This window comes from Perognathus longimembris, chromosome 4 (assembly GCF_023159225.1).
Source record: "Perognathus longimembris pacificus isolate PPM17 chromosome 4, ASM2315922v1, whole genome shotgun sequence".
Lineage (NCBI taxonomy): Eukaryota > Metazoa > Chordata > Mammalia > Rodentia > Heteromyidae > Perognathus > Perognathus longimembris.
Window position 1 is genome coordinate 14078319 of NC_063164.1, and position 25646 is coordinate 14103964.

Here is a 25646-nt window from a genome sequence, read left to right on the forward strand (position 1 = left end):
GTGCTTTGCTTTCTTTGTCTTGTCACCATGATAGATAGTCCTGCTGGATCCTGTGAGGTAGAAGCTGCTATGTTATCTTAGGCATGTAAAGTATCTATAGATGGTTCATAAAGCTAATGTGGAAGAGAAAGGGGAATTAGCTGTTCTGTGATAGAACAGATTGTCTGATGTTAATTTCGTAGTACTAGGAATCACGTGGCTAGGGGATATCTTTGCCAAGTACCACGAGTACATAATCAAGTACATATATGTTAGCATCTTCCAATTCACCCACTGTCCTTTTCACTGTACTAAGACCTCAAATCACTACCTTCTCCTTTGTACATAGCTATCGAGCCTTGCTCCTTGCCAAGGTGAACCAATAACCACTGTTCTAAAGAGATTACTACAATCAGACACTGTTTACAGCACCTTATGAGCAAGGATTCATTTAACTCAATGGAGAACCTTAGCAAGCAACAGCCTACAAGCCAAATCTGGTCTTCTGGCTCTTTGGGTAAATAAAGTGTTTTAGGAACACAGCCTCACACATTCATTTCAAGATTGTCCAGGGCTGTTTCCACATAACAGCAGCTGAATTCAGTAGTCATAATATTTATTGCTAGCAAAGCTGAAATATTTACTATCTGGTGTTCACAGAAAAATACTCAGCCTGCACTAGAGGATGTCTCTCTGTGTGCAGCCAACCTGACTTCCCAAGTTCCATGTTATGAAAGAATAATTTCACAGGATTCTTGGTTTTCAGAGGTAGAGCAGGAGAGCTTCCAGGGAGAGTCCAGTTATCCACGCCTAATATTTATGCCTTAAGACCTGCCTTTATCTCTGGATAGTGGACACTAGGTACAAGTCCAAGTCATCATGTTTCAAATTTTATTATTCTGTTTCTGCTACACTGGACTTGCCCAGACTTTGTTTTTTCAATTTTCCAACCACAGATCATTTCACCAGTGGCTAGCAGCACTGAGAGGAGAGGGACAAGGGCCATCTAGCATTCTGGCTTATTCAATATCACTTGTTTGCAGCTTAAAGAAGAGAACCACATGCATTTTGTAAATCTCCATGGACCAAAAACTTGCATATAGAGTCTTATTATTCTCTTTCCAAAAAAAAAAAAAAAAAGGAACATATGTTTCTCTGGCCTTGAAACAGAAGGGAACTTCCTCTGGCTCCTCCCACCGTGTCTCCTTTTCCCAGAAGCTACTCCATTAGACAGCCACAGAGCCTTCCCACAAACACATTTTAGCTTACATCGTCACATTGCCCAAACATCTGGGGGTGAAAAATGCATTTAATCATTGAAATCATCTTCCCCTAAAGCAATGCCAAACATCTGTCTAACTGGAAACAGCTGTGTATTAGTTAGCTCTGGCTTCCATAACAAAATACTAAAGTCTGGGTGGTTAAAACAACAGAAATTTACATTCTCAGTTACAGAGGCCAGAAGTCTCAGACTGTGGTGCTAATATAATCAAGTTCTGATGAGGTCTGTGTTCCTGGATTACAGAGTGCTACCTCCTTGCAAGGTCCTCATTTGGTGAGAGGAGAGAGATAGAGAGTAACTCTCTGGTATCTTCTTTCTTAAGGACACTAATCCCAAGATGAAGATAGACTGTCATGAGTTTAAGCTAATTGCCATCCAAAGTGTTCATTTCCATACCATCACATTCATGTTACCACTTCACTGTCTGAATTTAGTCCATCGCAAGCTGCATCTCCAGCACTAGGAAGGTTAGACCTCTGCTGTCAGAGTGTTTCCTAGGCAGGGATTCAATGAACAAGAGCACAAAACCTTGCATGCCTATGGTTCCTTTGTAGCTCTCCTTGTTGCCCACTGTAAGATATGATGAACCTTTCTCTGAGAGATGCCACCCTAGGGAAGTACCCATGTGGGTGTTGCAAGCTATGTGTGTTTATGCTTAACCTGGGATCAGTATAGACCCCACCTGGGTGAGCCAGGATACATGTGTGACAGAAATGTCCCTCTGCTCAAGACAGAGAGACTTGAGAAGCAATGTAATTTGGAATTCTAGACCAAATTTCATATCACATAACCAGACACCATTAGAGATGTATGTGCTGTAGTTGTTGGGCTAAAAAAGTACCAGTGAGCTGGGCACTGGTGGCTCACACCTGAAGTCCTAGCTATTCAGGAGGCTGAGGTCTGAGGATCGCAGTTGAAAGCCAACCACAGTAGGAAAAAATCTCTTATCTCCAATTAATCACCAAAAATAAAATGCCAGAAGCAGAGCTTCTGATTAAATGGTAGAGCACTAGCCTCTAGCTGAAAAAAAGCTTAGGGATAGCACCTAGGCCCCAAGTTCAAGCCGAGGACCAGAACAAAAGCTCACTGATTAAGAACAGTAAGCATCTGTCATTATCCTATGGGCCATTGAGATGCCTTGAGGCACATGTGGCTGGTTTCTACTGGACTTCCTTGTGCTCATAAGATAGCTAGATGGCAGGTGGGCTAGGGTGGTGTCTGGCCTGGAACACCCTCAGTTAAGATGTGGTAGCTGTCTGGATGTCATCTGGCATGACAGAGATGACTTGGTGCTATGGTTGTCCAGAATTGTTCTCAAAATGATGACAAGTTCCAAGATAACGCTATAACATGTAAGCCTGTGGGCACTTAGAGTTAGGACTGACAAACCAAGATTCTTGGTCAACCTCTATTAGTCAAAGTCAGTCACAAGGCCAGTCCAAATTCAAGGGTGGGAAATGCATTTTGCTTCTGCATAGAAAAAAATAGTTACAGAGTAAACAGAGTGGATACAGGACATGATGAAGAACAGTGGCCAGCTTTGTAAGAGTAGAATCTATAAGTGATCAATAAATGAATGTCCACCAGACAGCTATACCCTGGTTTTCCTTATCAATTGTCTTTCCTTACTAAGGAATGAACATGGAGCCTTGTGTGAAAAAGAAGGAGGAAGTGGAGGAGGGAAGGAGGGAGGGAGGGAGGGAGGGAGGGAGGGAGGGAGGGAGGGAGGGAGGGAGGGAGGGAGGGAGAACTCTAAGAGACCAGGTGATGGAAGGAATCCATTGCTTCTCACTTAGACATCAATGAGCTTTGCCACCTTGAACAAGTCACTTCCCTCCTCTGGGTCTCTGATATCTCATTCTGAAAAGGATGGTGGTAGAAAGTCCACTTCATTTTAAAGGTCTGAATCATTTGGAGATCCTATATTTGAACTGAATCAATCCCTCTAGACCTTTCCAGCTCAAAGGCTACATACAGCAGTCAGAGATAGACACAGATCTTGTCTAGCAGTCAGACCAGTGCTTTGTTCAAGATACATTGAGAAAATCTTGACTAATTGCTTCTATGTCTGCCTCATCCACTTATATGGTGTGACTGAACCCCTAGGGTTCAAACAATCTTGACTAGGAGATTCGGTGTGCAGCATCTTTTCCTTTCCCCTCAAGACAAGTGCACAATAGCAAACAGGAGTCCACATTTTCGCAGCCTGAAGGATGAAGGATGAGCTCCTTGGAGAAAGCTAGAACATTCTTGCCCTATCCTCTTCTCTTGAGGTTATACTTACTTCTTCCATGACTCCACTTTCTATCTTCTGATAAGTGAGAAAAAAAATCTTTGATGGAAAATTGACACATTTTCCAGAGAGTAATTGCTATACTGAATGTACAGCTTTAAGAGGTATGTAAAAATACTACTTCTTCACTTGAAAATGTCTTTTCTGTACGATATTGGGTCCAAACAGACAAGATCCTATTTTCCTAAAAACAGAACTTCTTTATATCAGTTTCCCAACTTACTAAAGCTTTACAGTCTCTTAATCCTCACCACCGTACCTACATACAGTATGTGTTCTATGTGTTCATTGAATAGTTGATAAGTTTCAGTCCTCTGAGGGGGAAAAAAAGAGATTCATTGGCTATATTAAGGTGGTGTTTGCAAGTAAGTTGCCAACACAGCTAACTGAAAAATGAAAACTCCAATAAGTTTGATGCCTAATTATGCCACACATTTGGACATCTGGTAAGCATTTGGAGCATTTTGCTTTATCCCTGAATGTTTTGGTGTCCTACAGAGGCAAGCTTCAGGAAATGATTGTGGGTGTTTGTGGTGAGGAAGCACGCAATGTGGGAGGTAGTATTTTGAAGCTGACTTCTGGGAGGGAATGGGCTAGTACAGAAGTTGAATTGAAAATTGGTTCACTCCTCTATGCTGAATGCTGGAATGCTGTGTAAATGCAAGCTAGCTTCTTTATCACAACAAGACAGTGCACTTCCCTTTGCTTAATAATCTTGTGTCAGTAATTCAAGAGAACATACAGCTTAAGAAAAATCATCCTAGAGCCACTCAACAGGATAGCCATTATCTATTAAGAATAGAAAAACCATGAGGGCTTTGAAGCCCCATGGAAAAATAGTTACAGAAAGTTCTAACTAGAAAAAATACAGGAAAAATATCCTACACATTAGTGATAGAAATAGTAAAGACAGAGGGCCTCCCATCATGATTCTACTCTGCCTGAGACATGATGATGAGCTTGTCCCATGCCAAGTACCAGCTCCCGATGTGTTTGCTTTTGAAGAACCCTAATTGAGTAGGGAATAATGTCAATAAGCAATTCTTAAATATAAATGTAGTGTTTTATAACCCTACCTCTGAAGTTTTGAAAGACAATTTCATATGTCAGAGGTCTTCTCAGTAATCTTGAATGCCCTGTAATAGCGTGCTCAGCTCGACTTTCCCCAGTGGCAGACAAGGCAAAAAGTAACATCTGAAAAGACGAGCAGAAAAGAATGACAGAGATAGGAGTCATCATTTCCTAAGAGGACAATACTTCTGGCTACACACTTCCTCAAAACAACTCCTTGGCACTCAATAAATTAAGGCAAGATGGATTCCTCCAAACCAGACATATTTTGGATTAAACACACACACACACACACACACACACACACACACACACACACACACACACTCCATACATATATATACATATCTGCAGCTATGACTCCAAGAAGCTTAATTCCACTCTCCTTCAATCCCATATCCCAACTGCTGCAATTCTTTCATCCTCATCATCCCAACCAATGTTTTTATCTCATTTTGTAGTTTGTACAAAAAAGTAATATTGATTTGCTTATTTCTTTTTCAAATTAAATACTATATAGATACCAAATATTATGATACAACATTATTAGAACACACTGTCCTAAGCTGATGGTCCGTCATTTCCTTCTCTCCTACCAATTAAAAGTTCTAAAGGACTTGGAGCCCAATCCTTTTCACTTAGGGAACCTATGGCCTATTATGTTTGGAGATCACAGAGCCCACGTGGCTGAAGGTTGCTGAGAATTTCTTCTAACATGGCACTACCATGAATATGAGCATTAGATTCACATCCTTCATCAGTTTCCCGGATGACATGATAATTGAACTCATGTCTAGAAGTTAGAATTAAAGTCTGTAGTATTCACATTCACGGGAAATTATCTCTCCCACATCTTATGTTTTAAAATGTTTTATATAAGCTAGATCTAGTTAAATTTCTTTTTTTTTTTTTTTTTTTTTTTTGGCCAGTCCTGGGGCTTGGACTCAGGGCCTGAGCACTGTCCCTGGCTTCTTTTTGCTCAAGGCTAGCACTCTGCCACTTGAGCCACAGCGCCACTTCTGGCCATTTTCTGTATATGTGGTGCTGGGGAATTGAACCCAGGGCCTCATGTATTCGAGGCAAGCACTCTTGCCACTAGGCCATATCCCCAGCCCCTAAATTTCTTACTAAAAGCCATCACAGAGCCTGGCGTCAGTGGCTCACGCCTGTCATCCTAGCTATTCAGGAGGCTGAGATCTGAGCATCGCGGTTCAAAGCCAGCCTGGGCAGGAAAGTCCATGACTCTTATCTCCAATTAACAACCAGAAAACTGGAAGTAACACTGTGGCTCAAGTGGTAGAGGACTAACCTTGAATTAAAGAGCTCAGGGACAGCACCAAAGCCCAGAGTTCAAGCCCCATGACTGACAAAAATAAATAAATAAAAGCTATCACAAAGGATTAACTGAAAGAGTGTATATGGAAGGATTCTAGAACTGTTGGTTAGAATTAATACAGACTTTGGTAATTTTGTTTATATGTGAGCCCAAACATTCTTTATTATCAGTCACCCCACAATCAGGAACCAAGAAATCACCTCTATTAGTTATGTTTTGAAGTTGTCCTGAATGGTAACTTTATAAAACTTTTGTAATGAATTTTTCAACTGGATTTTTCCCCCATTTCAAACTATGGTAGAAAAATCATGTGATAAGAATGAAGCCATTCAAGAAATGGAAACAGTATTTAAGCATAAAAAAAGAATATAAAAAGAATATGGGAATAATCAATATATCAAGGGCACGAAAAACTTGGCACATTTCAAAGTAAAAAACAAAATAATATTGAAGAAAAATAGAATTTTCCATAACTTCAATTGCACTTCATTTTCCAAAGGTATGCCCTTTTAAATGATTAAGATTTTTTTTAACAATCTAGAATTTCTTAACCAAGTAAAGAGTAAAGCAAATAAATCTTTCTCTATTCAAAATTTGTAATATTAAAACTAGCCAACAAAAACACACGATCACTTAGACCCAGCTCTTGGCTGTAATTAAATTAGAATTTGTTTAAATTCTTAATGGCATGGTATTTTACACCAGGTTTGAAACATACACCTAAACACTCAAGCCATCATGAGTTATTAACATAAAGTGCCCAATAACTGGAGAAGTACTGTTGCATATTAGCACTCCTCCCTGGCTAATGAAACCAATCATCCTCTCCAGTGCTTTAGCCACACAAACCAAAACCACTCTCCTCTAGCCTGAAAGGTTTCAGAAAGCATTGAGGCAGCTAAAAGGAAACCTTTCTGCCCGATGAAACTACCCTGAAATAAATGCTGGGTTGTTTTTATTACTGAAGCGTATTTGTGTATTTTTTAAGCTTTCTATCTGTCCACCTCTCTGTGTAGAATAAAAATCTACTCTGATCCCTAGAGACCCAAACAGCATAGCCACAGTTTACTTAATTCTTGCTGGGAAATCTCTACAGGAGACAAATATTATAGTCGAGAAAGCTAAAGCTAAGCCTGCTTGTTTATTTAATGGGTATTTACTTTTAGTGAGTTGGATTGATAAGGATTTATTGTTATTTATTATTGGTAAGAATTTGAAGTGCATACATTAAATAGACCCTCACTATCAAGTTATGAAGATTATAGAATTCAAACTAGTAAGAAATAATGTCGCTATTCCAGGCTTATACGTGTGCCCCTTTAATACCCGCACTCGGAAGGCTGAGGCAGGAGGACTGAGAGTTCATGGCCAGACTGGGCTACGTAGAAAGATTCTATCTCAAAAAAAAAATGTGTAAGTATCAAGCAATTAACTGTGTAATAAAACTTTTAATTAAAATTAAAGCTGGCTGAATTCCTTAACCAGCAGTATTCATAGGCCAGCTTTGGGACTCTGGTCTTTGCCAAGAGCTATGGTCTCTACTCTCTAGACATTTTGGCATAGACCCAGGTTACTTTTGCCAAATGTGTCTCACTGAACTGTACCCATTGGGTAATGATTCTTAGAATCATTAGGCCAGGTCCTCTAAAGCCATCTCCACAAAAATTGGTACCAGAGAGTGCTGGAGTCTGAATGGGCAAGATCATGAATACCCTAAGAACAGTAGACAGCCTGCAGCCTTCTTACCACTGGAACAAGGTAAATGACCTTTTGGGTCCTCTTGCAAGCCAAATAAACTAATAGAGAAGAAGGGTCATCACTTAAAGGGTAGATGCCAGGAATCTCATGCCAAATAAACATTTTGAGATAAGAAAATAATTTGTTTGAATGAAGACTTCCTAATGACCAAACTCAAACCATGGCTAGATCTTCTCCAAGCAATGGTTGTGATGCTCTCCGAGTCCAGGGAAAGGTTGGAGACTTCCGGAATCAAATGAGCTGACTGGACCAAAGGTCCATGTGAACACGAAAGGATCAGCTGGCACCGGATCCATCTTCCTTAGGAGCACATACAAAGGTAGGACTATAAGAGAAGCTGAAAAGTCACAAACCAGAGGCAAAGAAGAAAATGAGTTTGTAGGAGAGCAAAAGGAAAAATGGAAATAAATCTGAGTCAACCATTGGCATTGGAGTTGTAAGTTAAAGACTTATCATTACTGAATGACAGCAACTTGGGTTCTCATGGTTAAGACCCTTGAAAGGCAAAGGGTTGAAGGGGTTTTGTGACAAAAAACATAACAAAAATGAAAGCCATCAGGTTTTCTCTATGCCAAATATTATCTTAGGAAGTTTCTCTCACAATGTATTCAAATCAGTATTAATCACAAGAATAATAACTACCATGCATTGAGTACCCAGAACTACAGTATGAACTATGCTAAGTATTGTTAAACTTAGCAATTATTCTTACCATATTCTCTTTATTTAATGCTCCAACACTAGGATGATGCCAAGGTGGTCATGTGTTTATTATTACTTTAGAGAGGAGAAAAATGCAGGTTAGAGCAGTTAAGGAACTTGGCCTAGTTCACACGGCTTGTAATAACAAAGACAGCATTTGAGTAAGTTTTGGTTTAAATATAAAGACCGTGCTATCAGCAAGGGTTGAATGAGGGCTTAGACAGTAAGGACAGGGTACCAATAAGTTCAATATGGTACCTCAGGAGTTTTGAAAGTATGAAAGTAAGTCATACTTATTGAGGACTTTTTTTTATTCACTTATTGCGTACTTTGGAGAGTACATACCACGCCTTGTCACCTATTTCCTACTTTATGATGCTTTAATGATGCTTTAGGACACAAGACTTTCCCACCATAGTTAGAGACAAAGTTTAAAGATAACTCTAATTCAGATAGTAGTATTCAAAATATATTTGAAGATATAATATAAAAATGTTTTATAAAACTCTTCATACTTTTGATAAAGACAGAGATAAAGAACTTAAAAGAACCAGGACAAGGGAGAAAAGATAAGAAAGGGGAAAAGTCAAGTGATTTCCAAGTACTTATGGAGTTCTTCCTAATGAGCCAAGCCATCTAAGAGTTATTAACCCTATTTTGAATTGTGGAAGGTTCTGTGGTAAATTATCAAGGCTGTGTTCATCTATAAATCCCCCCAAATACCATAGATTATAGTGCCATGCCAATATCCACAAAGAATTCTCTGGCTTCAGAATCTCTGGTACCTAACGATGTCAGCATTCCTTTTTGGTCCTGAACCTAATCATTCTTGTGGCAAACAGAGAGGTTTTGCTAGACTCACAACTCCCTATAGGGCAAGGACTGGTCAATACATTTGTACTTTGTTCATATCAAATAGCTTTAGTATCAAAACTTTTAACTGGCTCATCCCTGATGTGTTTGAAACAATTTAATATCAAAAGGCCAATTGAATTGTATTTAGCAATACGTCTGTCTTCCCCAGCTAGGAAAAGAGAAGCTCAAACCACATACCTGTGCTTGAGCTTGCAGACATGGCTCCAAGCAGAGTCCAGAGGGAGCTGCTGAGGTTTCTTGTCCTTCGCTGACCTGAGGGCCACCTTTAATTGACCACGTCTTCCCCACCATGTCTTCTTTTCATGTATTCAAGCTGTCCAGGCGCAAAGGCACTAATCCCTCTTGAACATCTGTAACTTGGTTCCTGGTGGCTACAGTAGAAGAGCTAGCGATTGCCTACAACCATCACAGCTACAAAATGGGCCTGAAAATTGACTCCTTCTTTTGGATAGCACTGAGAAAGTGACATAGAATTGACAAATGCTGTGTCAAGCATTTTATTGCATTTCTTCCAAACTTAACCCATGGCTCTTAAAGAGACAGAGAGAGAAAAAAAAATCATATAACTAAGAAGAGGTGGCCTGGTGGTCTAACAAAGGCTCAGCAAATATGGTGAACAATCCTTTAAGTCATTACAGTTGGAACTAATTAGGAAAGGAAATTGCATCTTTTTCTTGTAAATTTAGGAAAAGTGTAACTATTTTGGCAAATGCCAGAAATAAGTTAACTATATCTCAATTTACAATCTCATACCTGTTTTCCCCAAAACAGATTTTATCTTAGAATGTTATAAGCTATATTGTGCCCCCACTAAAGGTAAGTTTAAAGATAGCTGTAAGCCAGATAGTAGTGCTCAAAATATATTTGAAGATATGAAAGTGTTTTTCTTAAACTCTTCACACATCCTCCTGTGTACTTGTTTTCCTCTAACCATGAGGTCAAGGACTCTGATGTATTGCCATTGTAAGTCCCATGGCTGAATGAATGGATAAATAACATGGAAGGTGAAGACATTTTGTAAATTCCTCAGTGTTACAGAAAATTCGAACTATAAACTTTGGAATTTTAAGCCCCATTAAGGCAGAACCCATGTCTTCTTGCCTTCCAATGCTTCATTTCCTCAGCAAAAGGTAAGTGAATTGATTAATTCGTTCATTATTCTAAAGCCACATTATGAATGGACTGTCACAAGCAAACAACTTGAGATATGTAGCAATGGATGGGCTTCAAAATACTTTCATATATCTTAGCTCATATTAATCTTCATGGTGGCATTGTAAGGAGGCATTTTTATTCCTGGTTTACAAAGAGGAAAGTGGAAGCTGAGGAATTACATAAATTCCTCATGTCTATGCAGGATAGAATTGGTTACAGCCAACCTCTTTACACTACTCCTCTGTTGTAGCTCACCCAATCAAATTAGTAATTGCTCTTCTCAGGCCAACAAGGATGAGTGAAAGATAAGGGTTGGAGGACAGGTTGCATATGCAAATAGGAGACTGTCCTGTGGGTTGATTTGGCCATAGAGAAGAGGTTTTTCTTAGGTGCGGTTTTGTTGAGATACTAAAGGAGGATTTTTCTACACTAATTTTCCCCCTTATATAACAACCTCAGCATCATCTCCTATTTCAATCTAAAACATTCCTGTAATTGGAGGCAAATTTCTCCAAAATTTTACTTTGTTATTTATGGTACATTATCATACCTTTGTTTAATGAGAAAATTATATGGTAGAGACTTCTAGGGTTAGCTTCTCATTTACTGAATTAGGTATTATTTTCCAGAAGATGAATAATGCCCTGAATATTCTTTCATTCATTAAATAGATGTTACTTTAACACTGTTATTATTAGGCTAGCATTCACAATAGATTATAGTCTAACTTGAGATGACATTTACAATAAAATTTTGCTAGGAAAATAGATTTTGTGACTGAAGTTGAATGACAAAAACAGAATACATGAAAGATATCAGTAACACATACAAGAGAGTGGCCAAGGCTAGTATCTCTATTTTTTTTAAATCCCCAACAAATGAATACACAAAAAAGCTTAATATAAAAATGAGCAAAAATAAAGAAAATAGTTCAGAGAACACACAAAATTCTATGGCTAAGAAAACAAAAAGATGCACAGTTTCACTACCAAAGTAATACACATCAAATAATAATTGGGTATAATGGTGGCTAAAACATTAAGTTCAAGGATGTGGTAAGAATGCTGTGCAATGGTAAAGAGATTGCCTAGCATGTGCTAGCATGTGCAAAGCCCTTGGATATAATCTCCACCATCAAAAAATTAAATTTAAGTCTGCAAAGATCTATATAAGCAAAAAGCAATGTGAGATGTAAATTACTGTAATTATTAATGACAGTATTTTTGCAATATCCATTTAATTTTCAAATATGAATACTTGCAGTTCTGTTTCTAGGAGTAAATCCTTCTGAAGTACTCACATAATTTCATGTAAGCATAACAGATTGCTATTTGCTTTTAAATGTTTACATTTGAAAATGACACTTGCCACCATTTCTATGTCATCAGAGATCTGGTCAGAATGCATTGAGTATTCATTTAGAAAAGTCACTCACAAGAATTGAGAAGGGGGCTAGAAATATGGCCCAGTGGCAAGAGTGCTTACCTGGCATACATGAAGCCCTGGGTTTGCTTCCTCATCACCACATATATAGAAAAGGCCAGAAGTGACGCTGAGGCTCAAGTGGTAGAGTGCTAGCCTTGAGCAAAAAGAAGCCAGGGACAGTGCTCAGGCCTTGAGTTCAAGCCCCAAGACTGGCCAAAAATAAATACATAAATAAAGTGCTTGTGTCATTTAAAAAAAAAAGAATTGAGTAGGGGCTAAGTAACAGACCCTTACTGGGTGGAACTGAAAAGATAACTCTATTGATGAATTTATGTGAACATTCAAAGAAACCACAAATTGCCATGTTCCACTGAAGTGTTGCCCTCCCTTGAGAGAAAGTACACAGAAAAGACTGGTCAGTTTGAAGATGTCCGTGTATGAGTTCTAATCCTGGTTCTGATACATGCTCCCTCAGTGTCTTGGAATTTTTGTTTAACTTTCTAAGCCTCCATTCCCTCCCCAATAAATGTTATGATGAAAAAGACATTGCCTTATAAAAATAAACTCCTTAGTTGGCTGTTGGATGGGATAAAGAAGAAATAGCAAAGGTAGATGCTGGTGGCTCATGCTTACAATCCTAGCTACGTAGAAGGCTGAGATGATTCAAATTCAGCCCAAGCAGACAAATTTGAGGGACTCCTATTTCCAGTTAACCATCTTAAAATTGGAAGTGTAAATGTGACTCAAGTGGTAGAGTGCCAGCCTTGTACAGAAACGCTAAGCAAGAGTTTGTGGCCCTGAATTCAAGCTCCAGTATTCTCACAAAATACAAGAAGAAATAGTCAAAATCATGGTCCATAATATGTTATCAATAATATTAATCTGTCATGGATTTTTACCTGACACAATCTTCAATCCAAGGAACTGAGCAGAAAAGATGCAAACTTGAATAGAGATAACTCTGTTGACCTAGCAGTCATTCATTTATTACTTCCTTATATTCTCTTAACCACTTGCAGTATGGCCATGAGTTCTAGAGGTATAATACACAACAGACAAGCTTGTAACCAAGGAACCATCACAACATATAAACATTCCCAGTCATTGAAACTGGGATGAAGGAATTGCCTCTAAACATCAATGGAGGAAGAAAACAAAAGATGGCATTGGAAAAAAGAGGACTGGAAACAGCACTAGTAATAAGAATAACATTGAGAACTCAATGTGAGCCAGACACTGTCTTTGTTCACCTTATGGTGCTTCTCCCACCTAATATTTTCATCTCTGTGGTGTAGGTTTTACTATTACTGCACATTTCCTCATGGTCAGTGAGAATGAAACTTATCATTCAGAACAACAAACAGACTCCAAAGTTTTAGTTGTAACTAACAACAATGAAGGTCTGTAAAACTCAGATGAATAAGTAATTCAGATGGAATGCTGATCAAAAAGAACGAAATTTACTAACCTTCGCCAAAGCCAATATGTCTAATAATTCACCACAGAGTGTACAGCACTTAATTTAGATCATATCCTTACTCACCTGTGTCATGTAAGCTACTGAATGTCCTTGCCCAGGATTTAAACATCTGTTCTTTCAACAAGATTTTGTGAACAACTCCTGTCTGCCAGTTTTTCTTCTGGACCCAAAGGAAGCATCAATGAACCAAACAGATAAAATATATCTACATTAGTGCCTCTATTCTTGTATGGATACAGAGATATAAAAATAAACAAGTAAAATATACATATGACTTGTTGAAAAATACTATACAGAAAATTAAAGCAAAAGTAGGTGCACTATTCCATTTGTAACATTGTAGCAAAATGCCACAGACTGGGTAACTTGCAAACAACAGAGATTTCTTTCTCACAGTCTGGAGGCTGTAAAGTCCAAAGGAAGGTGTTAGCAGGACCAGTGACTCATGAAGGCCCATTCCTGTACTTGCTACACAAGCTCTCTGCCACATGAACTACATACCTTAGTCCCCAACTCTCTTGCTTTTAATTGATTTATTAATCAATGCAAAATAGTGGTATGTATTTGTGGGGTGAGGTACCATCTCCTACCTATGGGAGGTGAGAAGGAGGGGTATGTCCATACTGGGGCTTGAACTGAGGGCCAGGGTGATCTCTCTTAGCTTTTTCACTCAAGGCTAGCTCTCTACCACTTGATACACACCTCCACTTTCAGCTTTTTTGGAGGTTCATTGGAGATAAGACTCTCATGGACTGCCCTGCCAAGGCAGTTCTCAGATCTGTTTCCTAAGTTGCTAGGATTACAGAGGTGAGCCACCAGCACCAAGCTAAGACCCCAAAGCTAAATGCTATCACACTTCCTATTCAATTTCAACACAGGAAAAATGGGGAATATGCACAGATATAGCAGTAGAAATCAGGAGCTCTGATGTGTGTGTGGGGGGGGGGGTGGGAACACAAAGTTTTTAAACCTGTTTCAACCTCAATACATGGAGAAGGTCCAGATAAGTAAACGTACCAAATCTTTCTTCCAAGTACAAAATAAACATAATAAGAACAAAGATACTGAAGGAATAAATAGGCATTTTCCATTTCTTGACTAGTACTGCATATGCATAAACATATGCTTGCTATCTGCTTTCCAAAGGGTTTAAAGCATTTTGCAAGAATACAATAAATTAGACTTGCAATTTTAATTAAATATTTAGAAATCATAGCTTTAACTACTACTTACATGTTTTAGAAAATGTAATTTGTTAAATCCATAACTTTTTATTTGTTATATAAATAGTATATAAGGAAGTAAAATAATGTTTAGCTTTTAAACTTTAAAAAATACTCATTGATTAATGAGAATTAGTCAGAAGACTAATAAATATATTGGGCCCTGAAAAAGTAGAGAAAGAGAACTAATGTTTCTCTCCATGAACAAAAGCCCATAACCATGTTATATAAGATAAAAATGAGATTCCGTAAAGCTAAATAACTTACTCTCACGAACGCAAATCTTACCAAGGATTGAAACATGAGCTTACTAAACAAATGGCATCCCAACAATGATCCTAAGTATTCAAAGCCTGTACCATAAAACCTGGTGCAGATGAGCACCTAATATTCCTTAATATTACTCTCCTCCTATCCTCAGCCTAAGTTAAACTACAAAGGTTCTCAGTTATCAGGGTAATTCTATATATCACCCAAACAGATAAGTACAAACACACATGTTGGGCTCTGGCTATACCTTTAAGGGGCGGTGCTGAGAGGCTGCCCCTTCTCCCGCCCTGGGGCTGTGAGGCTGTTAGCCACTCTGACCTCCCCCCCCTCCTCTGGAACCAGAAAGGCGGCCCAAACCAGCCCCGCCTCCCATCTCGGGGCACATGGGTATCATAATGGCACCCAGCAGAGCCCAAGGGGGCGGTCCTGTGGGCTGTGATCTCCGCCTCTGGGGGAAGCTCTGTGACATCACTGTGATGGACAGCCCAGATCAGCCTATCGCTAGTGACTCCAGATCCCTCCCCTTCCTGCCGCCATTACTGCCATATAAACCCCTCCCCCTGAGTAAACCGGTGGGATTCCGAGAAGTCTTCCCCCCCAGAAGTCCGCGTGTCCTGCGTCCTTTCTTAAGCGTGAGAGGGGGGAGGGGCGTCTCGCGACTGCTCACACTCCGAGGTTTGCACGCAGACCTCACTCCAGCTTTGCCACCTGCGGGACGGGCGGCTAACGCTCGAGGGTGAAAGGGGACTACACAGGAGGTAATAAGACCCTACACACACACACACACACATATGCATGCGCGCCCCCACCCCCACACACAACATGTACAGTAGTCCTAACAAAGAGAGATTCTCTTCTTCCTTCCCTCTTCAACACCAACACTTCCATGATTTCACCCATTAAAATGATCTGAGTGGACAAATCGTTCAGAGATGGCTCTCCAGTGAACCACACGTCCTCTGTCAGAACCATGAGTGACCAACCATGGCATCCTTAAGACCTCCCAGTGAGTCTAGGCCATCTCCACTCACAACCAGCCAGAGGAGGCAGCCACGAAGCTCCAGGACGTTCACCACCAAGTTGGAAGAAACCTTGCAGCCTATGAATTGGGGTCATTGCTCTGGGGGAAAAAATGAGCTTCCACAGAGGCAGACTAAGAAGGTTCAGCCATAGCACAGACCACTACATGGTGCAGCAGACCAAGCCAGCCACTGGTGGAGAGAAACCACCATTTTTAGCCCTCTGGTGTTCCAGCCTATTGGCTCTGTGTGTGAGCAGTAGAGCTTTCATATGAGTCCAGCCTCAGCTACTACATGACCAACCCCACCCCCCACGTCCCTAACGAACAAGAACTGTTTGGCCAAGTTCATCAGCCCCAGGAATGATGAAAGATCAAAATAAATCACTGTTGTTAAATCACTATTGTTTGGGAGTGTTTCTAATACTACAATGGACAAACAGTGATTACCCACAACCACTCCAACAGGCACTTTCTCTTTTTACTTAATAAAAACTGCGTGCCCCTTGGCATTCACTCTTTCCCTACATGAACAGTCATGTTCATGCTATTTCCTACTCTACCCACACTCAGGGTAGTAATAACATAGACTTTATCTAATATTTCAAAATTATCACCTATTAAGATAGCCAGACAAAGAATATTTTCTTTCTCCTTTTTCAGGAAATAGTTGAAAACTAACTTAATAACGAACATTTTCCAAGCAACATTCCACTCAAGAACCCCTGGGAGTTATAAAATAACCCCAAACTAAGAGGGTAGAATGGCTCACCCTTTAAATTCTTTATATCTTGAGGCCTTTGATTTAAAATCATTATTTTTATTTTTTTTAAAAAATCGAATCACACAGTATTCTTAATAACGCATTATTATTTCAAGGAAAAGGATAAAAGTTTCCAAATGCAAATGTTTAGCTGGGGTAGAGTTGTAAAAGATTCCAAGACATTAGTCAGGAGATGGATTGCTTTGCTATTGCAAGTCTGGGTTGCAATATCGCTGAAACCAAATTCCCGCCAGATTAGTCTTTACTCAAAATGAATGTTTGTAATTATGAAATGAAAATAAGTTTTAATTTGAATTGCCTAAAAAGGGGAAACCAAATATTGTGTAATTACAGGAGAAGAAATTTGAGATGGAAAACAAGATAGTGTTATTTACAAGTAAAAGGGCTTTTATGGGATTATGGGGCTTTAATGTGCATATTTGTAGGATTTGGGGTGGCAGAAGTTGGAACTAAAATATTTTTCATCAGCGTTTATTTACAGCGTGCATGCAAGAAATGGAATCCCAGACACATCTGATCTTGGGCTTATTTAAACCTTCTATATCCCAACTAAATCTGAAAAGATTCAATGTTAGCCACACATAATGGAAGTAATCACGGAGTGTGATAAAATAAGTATTTGAAAACCACATGCAACTTTTAGGCTCCAATCCAGAACTATAAAATCTACCTTAGAGACATAATGAGCCTGCCTCTCCTTTCTTGGAGGACTAAAAGTAGTCAGGAAGAGCTGTGTCCTTTTTCTCCCTCCACTGCAGCCCCTGGGACCTGATGCCCTCCCCACCCATCCCCACCCCTACCCCATCCACCCACCACCTACCCCCAACTCTTGGCAGTGCTTTATTGCAAAGGCTGCCCATAAGCAGCATGTCCAGCTCCTCTGGAGAGTAGCCACTTCTTACCCTTGGCAAAGAAAGCCCACAGTGGTCTGTTTGTCTTTATTTTCCATCTTTCTCGACCTCTTTCCTAAAGCCCCATTTCTCCCATCCAGAAGTCCAGAAGCATTAGAGAGAGATCTGTCCAATTATATTTCCCACGTACTCTACTGCTGCTGTTTGGTGGCTCTGACCTTTTGCTCTAATATTTTCAATGGTAAAAGTTTTCAAGTAAACAGTTCCTTCTCCTAATGACAAACCAACTTGTACCAAACCACTCTCTGTAGAGGTATTGTCTCCTTAACACAAACGACTTCCCACATAGCCTGGTTCACAACACATTGATGTTCCTCTTCACACATTGCGGACTTGTCATGCGAACAGTAGCCCAGCCAGGAACAAACTTTCCCTGAGTCTCTGCCAGTCAGGTATAGCCAGATATGATTGATTTCTAGTCATGATATCCAGTTAGAAATAATAGATACTCTGTTACATTTGGTCCACCGTGTCTCTCCACATAGTTAATAACTGGTTACCATGTGGCTATTCCCGTTCTGCTCATGGGAACAAATATCACCTGTTGATGATTAGGTAAACCTCTGTTTACCTGGATCCCCGAATAACTTAATGGAAGAAGGTCACCCTATGCTCCTAGGTTCCTTTCCTGAGCCATTATAGAACAAGACAAACATATTTGGGTCTTTTGCTTTCTTTTGGTCTTTGAATTTCGGTTTTGGTTTTTTTTTTAATTTAGTTGGCATTTTTCTTTAAGATGCCGTTACAATATCCTAAATAATAACGAAGCCAAAGAAATCATTTTCTAGTGACAAAAACTCAGACAACTTGGGCAGATTTGGGAAGGGCAAAGAAACTTCCCAATTTCCTGAAAAATCACCTAGTTCAAAAGTTACCTATGAATAGAGTCATCTTAGTAACATTCCAAGAAGAAATTGTCTTCAATCAGAGACAGACACACCAGCTAATGGAATGTCCATGTGTGTTGTTCAAGATTGTCCAATTTTGTCTTTGGCCCAAAGGCCTTCTTCAACCCAGTTCCTCCCCACTCACTCTCAGCAGCCCTTGCTGAGCCTCAGTTAACCCCAAAAAGCTTCCCTACAAATCACTACTAGTAATCAAGAGGTTGGGAGTGTGAGTCATTTGGTAGACACTAGCCAATGAGCGAAAGTGTAAGATTTCAAGCTCAGGTCCTGGTCTCAGACAAAAAAATTTTAAAAAAGAAAGGAATGAAGGAAGGAAAGAGAGAGAGAGAGAGAGAGAGAGAGAGAGAGAGAGAGAGAAAGAAAGAAAGAGAAAGAAAGAAAGAAAGAAAGAAAGAAAGAAAGAAAGAAAGAAAGAAAGAAAGAAAAAAGAAAGAAAGAAAGAGAGAGAGAGAGAGAGGGAGGGAGGGAGGGAGGGAGGGAAGGAGGGAGGGAGGGAGGGAGGGAGGGAGGGAGGGAGAGAGGGAGGGAGGGAGGGAGCGAGGGAGGCCAGAAGGGAGGGGGGGAAAGAGGAAGGAAGGAAGGAAGGAAACAAGGAAGGAAGGAAAGAAGGAAGGAAAGACTTAAAAAAAAAACACAAAGCAACTACTATCAAGGTTAGAACCTGGAACAAAGTCTTGTCTGTTTCTAAAGTTATTTGCTGATTATATGGCATTGAGCAACTTGATTAAATGCCTGAAGTCATCAATTTCTAATCTGAAATGCCATCCCAGTCTGAAAGTAACTATTTCTACTAAGAGTTAAATTCCCAGGCCTAATTGTTTATACTCTGTGGTATACTTGATGTACATGATACCCTCATCATATAATTTATGTGTACTCTGTATAAAAATCTGATCTCTTGAACAATTTGATTACTTCAGACATCATGGGAGGACAAGGAAGCTTAAATAAATATTTAGGGTTCCTACTTTGAAAGAATGTTTCAGATGGCATTCTTTAAAATACTGCTTGCCTTCACATAATGTGGACACACACTGTCCCCTCCCCAGAAGGTATCTGCATCTTTACAACATAATATGTGGTCACATGACACAGTGGGTTCCTGCTTCGTGAGTGTGTGCATCTGTGTGTGTGTGTGTGTGTGTGTGGCTATAATTCCAGAAAAGCACAGGAGAAAAGAGAAGAACTCCTCAGAAATCTCTGAGCTGAGAGATGCACTGGACAAGAGTCCACTCAGTGGAGGCTAACATTGAGCCACTTGCTACCCAGCAGAATCCCTGCATTTTCCAAGTGCTTGTTTGGGTTCAGTCACTGACTGCAAACGGAACATCCCTGGGTGAGTGAGAAATACCCATTTGGAAAAGACGCTCATACCCTGCTGGTAAAGAATCACAGAGGAAGGACACCGGGCTGTCCAGGAACAGAGCTGCACCCGTGTCTGAGGAGTAAGGACTTGGGAACTCCAGGATCTTCACCTGTAGCCTGGAGAAGTGAAGTCGAACTCCACAGAGGAGTGAAGAATGGAATAGAAAGGAACAGAGCCACAGCAACAGAAAAAAGAAATGCTGTTTTTCTTCCCACAGCCAGAGCCCCTAGAGAAGGGATCTTACGTACTTTGGAATAAATCTGTAATATTGCTGTTCTCTAAGGAACGAAGAATGTGATAATTTTTTTAAAATTCTTGTTGAAAAAGAATAAAATTCTTTTTGTTATTGTTTAAGGTTCCTCCCTCCCCAACTGAGCTGCACTGTTAAGAATGAAGTTTCTAGGGGCTGGGGATATGGCCTAGCGGCAAGAGAGCTTGCGTCGTATACATGAGGCCCTGGGTTCGATTCCCCAGCACCACATACACAGAAAACGGCCAGAAGTGGCGCTGTGGCTCAAGTGGCAGAGTGCTAGCCTTGAGCAAAAAAAAGGAAGCCAGGGACAGTGCTCAGGCCCTGAGCCCAAGGCCCAGGACTGGCAAAAAAAAAAAAAAAGAATGAAGTTTCTAGAGTTAGAGGCCTAGGTTTTTAGTCTGTACTGTTTGCTGGTTATAAGGTTCTAGGTAAGTTTCTACCTCTGGGGAAACCTCCACTTCCTTGACTATAAATGTGAATAGTAATGATATCCACCTTCAGGGTTGGCAAACATTAAGCTCCACATAAAACACTTAACAAAGTACCTGATATTCAATGCTTAGAAACCTCAGACTTCCAAGAAAATGTTCATTAGTCAGTTTTACAGGTGAAAGATAATTTAAAAATGGGATCTCATAGGATGAGCCACAAGAAAAAATAGAACTTGAATTCTAAAAGTGGCCACTAGCAGGGCACCAGTGAGTCACATCTATAATCTTAACCACCTGGGAGGGTAGATTGAGGGGATAGAAGTCTGAGGCCAGCCCAGCCAGAAAGGCTGCAAGACTGTCTCAATGAATAGCTGGGCATGTTGGCATGAACTCGTCATCTTATCTACCTGAGAGGTCAAGATTAGGAGCATCACAGTTCAGCTGTGACAGAAAAGTCTGAGAGACTCTATGTTGATGAAAGACAGGCATCGTGAAGCGTACCTGTCATCCATGCTATGAGAATGAGGCTAAAATGGGGCAGATTATAATTTGGGCATGAGCTCATGCAAAAAAAAAAAAAAAAGAAAAGGCCCTATCTCAAAAATTATTGAGGCAGAAGACTGAAAGTGTGGCTCAAAAGTGGAGTACCTGCCTGCCAAGCACAAAGCCATTACCACAAAATAAACTCTATTACTACAGAAGAAAGAAACCACAGAATGGATCTTCACCAGATGCTGGGTGTGCCAGCACCTTGATCATGGCCTTCCAGGAATCCAGAACTGTGAGGAATAAATTTCTATTCTTGATAAGCTATTTAGTTTACATTATCTCGCTCTGACAGGAGAAATAGACTAAGACAGCCAATCATGTGTTCTGCGCATTTTCTATGGGGATAGATTCTAACTAATTAACTCTTAACCAATAAGCTCTAAACTAATTACTACCATTATCCCCACCTCATTTATGAATGAGGAAACTAAGGCACAAAGAGAAACTAAAAATACTCAAAGTAGTCACGGAAGTGGTCACATTCAAAAACCCTCACAGTCTGACTTCAGAGGAGAGCCTGGGGTCTTAGCCAGCCTGGTCATTACAGCAAATCATCCAGTGGTAAGAACCGTGGCCAGGAGCACTGAGCCTGAGGCTGAACTCACAGTGTGTTTGAAGCAAGGCAAACTCCACTCCACATAATTTTCTTCTTTATGAAGTGATGGGATTAGATCAGATAGAAAGCTTCAAAATATGTAGACGCCATCTTCTTCCAGTGTCATTTGTGCTGAGCAACACGACTGCCAACTCAGCATCCTCTTCAGGAAATCAGGCAGCAGGCAGCAGGCTCTCCAGTGACCCCCACTGCTTTCCTCTAGAATCATCCCCCTAGTTAATTCACTGTGCCATCCGGGCCAAATCTCCATTTCCTAATTTGACTAATCTCTTTTGAGTAAGGCAAAGGAAAATAGAGGGGGCTAAATTACATAGGGGTGAATCTTGGGGCTCCAGACTCTTATCTTATTCCTGAAAATAAAATAAAATACTGTCAAGGTTAATAGGGACAAAAAATATATATTTAGAGGCGTGACAATCGTGGTTGCACTCCTGAAATGATTGCTTCTCATTCCTCCTAAGTCTCAAATGCATTCCATTGAACTAGTCCCATATTTCTCTCATGTGTCATAACATTTAGCCAAGAGCTAGGCTTAGAATCGGTGCTCAATAAAAACTTGTTGACAGATAGACTAAGAAAGGAATAGCTCTGTGTGCCCTAAGTTTTATTTTATTAAGTTAATCTCTGCTGGAATACAGTTAGAATTTGAGATTAGATCTTGAAAAATACATCTTCACCATCTAATAAGTTGAGGATTTAATAGAATGTTTTTATGTGCTTTGATCTGCTATCTTTCTGGGGAGGTTTAATGTCACATACTCAGTATTTTGCTACTCAAATTATCAAAGGGTTTATGGGGAATGAGAATGCATGGCCCCACCCCAGACCTTTTGAAATAGAATCTATATTTTGACAAGAGCCTCACAATATTGGTTTGCATATTGAAGTTTAAAAGGCAAGGCCTTATTGCACTGAAAAGGGGGGGAAGCCTTGAATTTCCTACTAAGGAAGTGTAGATATTCCTAAAAGTAGTTAGTTGATTCCTAGAGGAATTTAACAAATCATATTTATATTATATCTAAGTAGTTGTACAAAGGAGTTACCCTTCAACAAATAAGTTTGTAAGTACAATGCATCTTGATTGTTGTCACCCTTTCATCATTCTCTCTTACCCTTCCCAACCCAAGCCTTTCCCTCAATGTTCTTAGTTTCATAGGATATTCATTCAATATTGTCACTACTTTCTCACAGGAATTTTTTTCTTTTTAATGAATAAGGGTATAAGTCAGTGGTGAAGCATTTGCATGGCACATACAAAAGGTTACCAACAGACTCCATGTAAATACTTTGTGTGCTTTTTAAAACGAGGAGGAGGAGGAGGAGGAGGAGGAGGAGGAGGAGGAGGAGGAGGAGGAGGAGGAGGAGGAGGAGGAGGAGGAGGAGGAGGAGGAGGAGGAGGAGGAGGAGGAGGAGGAGGAGGAGGAGGAGGAGGAGGAGGAGGAGGAGGAGGAGGAGGAGGAGGAGGAGGAGGAGGAGGAGGAGGAGGAGGAGGAGGAGGAGGAGGAGGAGGAGGAGGAGGAGGAGGAGGAGGAGGAGGAGGAGGAGGAGGAGGAGGAGGAGGAGGAGGAGGGAGGAGGAGGAGGAGGAGGAGGAGGAGGAGGAGGAGGAGGAGGGAGGAGGAGGAGGAGGAGGAGGAGGAGGAGGAGGAGGAGGAGGAGGAGGAGGAGGAGGAGGAGGAGGAGGAGGAGGAGGAGGAGGAGGAGGAGGAGGAGGAGGAGGAGGAGGAGGAACTGGGTACCAGTGGCTCATGCCTGTAATCCTAGCTACTCAAGGGATTGAGATCTGAGGATGAAGGTTCAATGGCAGTCAGGGCAGAAAAGACCATGAGACTCTATCTCCAATAAACTATTCAGAAAAAGCCGTAATTGGCACTGTGGCTCAAGTCGTAGAGGGCTAGTCTTGAGTACAAAGAGTCTCAGGGACAGTTCCCAGGCCCTGAGTTCAAACCCCAGGATGGGCAAAAAAGAAAAAAAAGGAAGAAGAGGAAAAAGAAAAAGGAAAGAAAAGAAAAAGAAGAGGACAGACACAGATAGTTCATGCCTATAATCTAGCTAGCTAGTAGGGAGACTGAGACCTGAGGATTGTCTTTCAACGAGTCTAGGTAGGAAAGTCTGTGAGATTCTTATCTCCAATGAACAAAATTTTTTTAAGCTGGAAGTGGAGTGGTGGCTCAAATGATAGAGCACTGTCAGTGCCCAGGCCCTGAGTTCAAGCCCCAGGAACACACATATACACACACACATACATACACACACACACACACAGACACACACACACACACACACACACACACACACACACACACACACAAAAGGAAATTTAAAAACCAGAAAAGTTAGATGGCAAATATAATATAGCCAACCTGCTGAATAGAGGTATTCCAGGTATCTGTCTGAGGGGGTGAGGGAAAGGGGACAGAGGAGAACCAAGGACATTTCCCATCCTAACAACCTCTTGTTCTTCATAAGGCTCCACATTCCACTTCCTGAGAACTGTTTTCCAGGACTCTCCTATATAATGGAAGAGGGGAAGAACAAGAAAACAAAGGAGAAACACCAAATGAATAACAATGATGACTTTCAAACTGCTGAGCTGCAAGGGCCAGCCTTTGCTCTGTGCTTGTAGCAATCTCTCAATAAGTGATTAAAGGATTAACCATCCAATTTGTTCAAAAGAACATGAGATTTATATACTTATAAGGTCTGGGAAGACATGCACACGAATTATCATAACAATATCCTAGCCCAGAGGAATCAGACTGAAACGAATTCACATTCATAGTGTGAATTTAAAAACGAACCTCCAAGTGTAAAATAGTAACTACTTTACCACTAGCTCCAATAACATTGAAGAGTATATGTTGGTGCTATTACCCCACTCCTCAAGCAATCAGATCTAATTAGAAATGAAAATTGCAACCAGACATCAGTGGCTCACTCCTGTAATCCTAGCTACTCGGGAGGCTGAGATCTAAGGATAATGATTCAAAGCCATACCATGCAGGAAAGTTAGTGAAACTTTTATCTCCAATAGACCACCAAAAAAAGCAGGAAGTGGAGCTGTGGTTCAAGTGGTAGAGTGCTAGCTTGAGCTTAAAAGCTCAGGGACAGCACCCAGGCCCTGAGTTCAAGCCCCAAGATCAGCACCAAAAACAGAAGAAAAAGTAAGAAAGAAATGAAAACTGTGCATAAATCAAATACAGGTTAACTGACATAGCTATAACTTTTTTTTTATTAATCTGGAGGTCTTAAAGAGATTGCATCTGATTCTAACTGGCATGCTAAAGAGGTGAATTTCTAGTTGCAACAGAGCCCAGTGAATGCTAAGCCCCACCCCGTACTCCAGAAAAGGTAGATCACACTAGAAGGTTGTCATTATGAGCAGTGAGCTCACCCAAGGAGACAAGAGCTAAACAAACAATATAATCCTAGTCTTTTGGTTTTTTGGTTGGGCTTTTGGTGCTTTTTTTTTTTTTTTTTTCAAATCGGGCCCCACCTCAATTGTGCAGAAGTGTTTATTCAAAAGGACAAACACCACCTTCCCTGTGTCAGAACAAGTAAAACACACCCTTTGGAGAGGATCAGATGCCTGGGTGCTGGTATGGGAATTGGTTTGTTGACCACAAGTAAAGTCTTCTTAAGCAAGTCAATGCAGGTAGATGTGCCCCTGGGATTTGGCTGTTGGCTTCAGGCTAATCTGTTCACTGATGAGTGACAGTCCCCACCTGAGATGAAAGGCCTGGGGAGGCTGGAGGTGATGGGGAGGCGCCAGAGGGGATATTTTACACAATCACCCTGCCTTCTCACCTGACATGAATATGTACCTTGTGAGAACCAAGTTCTGGCTGTCCATTGAAACCCCTAAACAAGACCTGGTAAAGGACAAAGGAAGAAAGGGATTGAGATTTGGGTATCAGAAAGTAAGACTGGGGGCTGGGGATATAGCCTAGTGGCAAGAGTGCCT